The sequence below is a fragment of the Lagopus leucura genome, unplaced genomic scaffold, assembly GCF_019238085.1.
Source record: "Lagopus leucura isolate 7727_CA_CO unplaced genomic scaffold, USGS_WTPT01 35445-0_obj-0_obj, whole genome shotgun sequence".
NCBI classification, from domain to species: domain Eukaryota; kingdom Metazoa; phylum Chordata; class Aves; order Galliformes; family Phasianidae; genus Lagopus; species Lagopus leucura.
The window spans coordinates 159-3380 of NW_024964189.1; the positions used below are offsets into that span (position 1 = coordinate 159).

The 3222-nt window shown below is 39.9% G+C and overlaps 1 long non-coding RNA gene across 1 annotated transcript; it reads left to right on the plus strand.

The window, feature by feature from the left end:
* Positions 1-695: 695 nt before the first annotated feature.
* LOC122191587 lies at positions 696-2720 on the plus strand. Its single transcript, XR_006182431.1, has 4 exons — positions 696-1092; positions 1367-1587; positions 2217-2356; positions 2557-2720. It is a non-coding gene; the product is annotated as an uncharacterized LOC122191587 (long non-coding RNA).
* Positions 2721-3222: the final 502 nt, after the last annotated feature.

Here is a 3222-nt window from a genome sequence, read left to right on the forward strand (position 1 = left end):
TGCCCCTCATAGCTACTGCTATATGTCGAGTCCTTGACATATCAGTAATTTTTTTGACACAACTTGGCCATGTCTTTTGTGAAAGAAAGTAGATTTAGTGACAGAAGGAAAGCATAGCTTATACTAGCTATTATTTTAAAACTTATTCTGTGTATTTCTATTAAATATGGTAAAACATGTCATTGCTAATGGTATCCTGGGCTCCATCAGATGAGCCGGGGGGCAGTAGAGGAGCTCCATCAGTAGGCCAGCAGGGTCAGGAAGATGAGTCCCTCTTCACCCTCGTGAGACCCCATCTGGCCTACAGTGTTCAGGTCTGGGGCCCCCAACACAGGAAAGATGTGGAGTTGCTGGAGAGGATCCAGAGAAGAGCCACAGAAATGCTCAGAGAGCTGGAGCAATTCCTCTGTGAAGACTGACTGAGGCAGCTAGGCTTATTCAGCCAGGAGAAGAGGAGGCTGCAGGGTGACCTCACTGCAGTCTTCCAGTACTTAAAAGAGGATTATAAAAAGCAGGGGAATTAACTTATTACTTGGGTAGACAGTGATAGGACAAGGGTGAATGGTTTTAAGCTTAAGGAGGGAAGTTTTAGATTGGATGTCAGAGGGCAGTTCTTCACAAAGTGGCTGCCCAGAGAGGCTGTGGATGCCCCATCCCTGGAGGTTTTGAAGACTAGGTTGGAGAGAGCCCTGGGCAACCTGGGTTAGTACCAGATCTGGAGGTTGGTGGCCATGCCTGTAGCACAGGGGTCGAACATGATCCTTGGTGCTCCTTCCAACCCAAGCCATTCTGTGATTCTAAATAGGGCAGCCACATAGAACACTGGCAAGAAGTATCGGGATTATGCAGAAGGGAAATAACAACTTGGGAAGAGGAAGATCAAGACCAATATAAGCTGTAAATGGAGATAACACTTTGTTTCAGGACTTCTTTCTGTGCGCCCATCTGCAAGCTTCTAACTTTCATCAATGTGTGTTTAATGTAGGTGAAACTAAAATGTACACCTGGAAAATATCAGCAAGATCTAGTTCTGAGAGAGGTGATCCACACTGTACTGCATGGGCATACCATTCAACAGTGGACATCATTAAGGTATACTTCTAGCATCAGTCTGAAGAGTTTTGTTCACGACTTCAGCACAGATAAACTTACAGCAAAAAGGAAAGAGGTTTGAAAGTCCTGCTTTATCAGTCAGGTTGCTCCCCCACTACCTTTGAATTTAAAGATCTCTTAAATAATGCAGTGAAGTCAGAGCAGAATTTGAAAGTCGCACTCTCTGGTGTTCTTGTTCCCTGGTTCTCCTGCCATTTATATACACTTCTAGCATTAGTCACCACTAATAATTATTTTTTATTTGTAATTTCAGGACACTTACAGTGGATTAATAGGCACACTTGTTGTGTGTCCTAAACATTATTTACCATCGTCTCATTCTAGAAAGAAAGTTCATTTTGCTCTTCTGTTTATGATTTTTGATGAAAGTGAGTCATGACTAGGATTTGGATGAAAACATTGCAACCTATTCTGCCAACCCACACCTTGTTAGCAAAGAAAATGAGGAATTCCTTGAAAGTAACAAAATGCATGGTATGTTTCCTAACTTAGTTGGTGTAACGTTGGAGACATTATAAAATCATGTATCTGAAATTACTATATATAAATTGGACTCTTTCCTCCTCCCTGATTTTCCAGTTATAGGGTAGAAAGCCAGAAAAATTTCACTCACTGCTTTACACTGTTTTACTGCTCCTGCCACTGAATTACATATTTTAACATATGAAAATCAATAGTTCCATGTTGGCATTTTTGAGAATGAAAAGATTAAAATGTAAATTGGAAATGTTGACGTTAGCAGGTAACTAATCTGAATAGGTTGGTAATGTAATGTGTATCCTGAAAGCATGTCCTCATAAAGCTAATCCTTTACAAGGCACCACAGGAAATGCAGACTTTTAGAAGCTTCAGTAGTGGTGCACGGTAGCACACTTCCATTTTAACTGCTTCTTGCTTTCCAGTTAACTCTGGAAGACATAATCAGACTCATTTCATAATATGCTGTCCTTTCTTTTTGATAACGATGCATTAATATCTTTTAAAATTATTTTTATATACCACTCAAAGCGGTTCCTTTTTGCCTAACTGTAGCTTGTAATTCTCTTTTAAAGCCTTGAGAGCAATGAGAAACAAAATCTTGTTTTCTCTTTCCCTCCTTTTAGCCATTAATGGAAAAGTGTTTGGAAATTTACATGGTCTGACTATGCATGTTGGAGATGAAGTAAGCTGGTATTTGATGGCAATGGGCAACGAAATAGATATTCACACAGCACACTTCCATGGCCACAGCTTTGACTATAAGGTAACAGTTCCTTTCCGTTCACTTTTGCTAAGAATGTGAGGTAAAGCAAATAAAGAAAAAAGAAAGAAAAAAATGGCATACAGTCATTTCAGACAGGGTATGATTAAAAGACTTGGTGTGAGCATGACTAAAAAACAGTTCATGGGACTGCTGTCTGGTTCTGGCACGCTGTTCAATGATGGTTTCTTCTCATCTTGAAGCAAACAGGAGTTTACCGGGCAGATGTCTTCGATGTGTTCCCAGGAACATTTCAAACAGTGGAAATGATCCCACAGAACCCTGGAAGGTGGTTACTGCACTGTCACGTTACTGACCACATCCATGCAGGCATGGAAGCAACTTATACAGTGCTCCCAAAGGAAGGTAAGAGCTTACCTACCCCAGTAATGTTCATTATTCTTAAAGATGCAGTACAGAGCTCAAGGACATGTTCTGATCTGATCACGCTCACTTAAGTGCTACTGCTCAGAATGAAGAAAGAATCTGAAGGAGTGGATGTTAACTATTTCTTCAGCTCCCCATCAATGAAATGGCAGCTTTTTATTTAAGAAAGAACGCAGCAGGAGACACAGTGCTTCTGTGCCCCAGAAGTGCTAATGAAATCAGACTCCCTCTCACATTTCATTTAAAACAAAAAGAACCAATTGGTGAAAAAAGCTGAAGTCGCCATTCTAAGTACTGAAAATTAAAGTAACAGTTTCTTTTTAAAAGGCATGTTTTAGCCTTACAAACACTACTTAACTATTACTATTACTTTAGCAATCTTGCCTGTGAAAAGAACCTGAATCCTGAAGAATTTTGAAATTTCTTTCTTCTACAAAGCTAATACAACTTTAAAAGCAACTTTCATGTACTGAAAATAATAG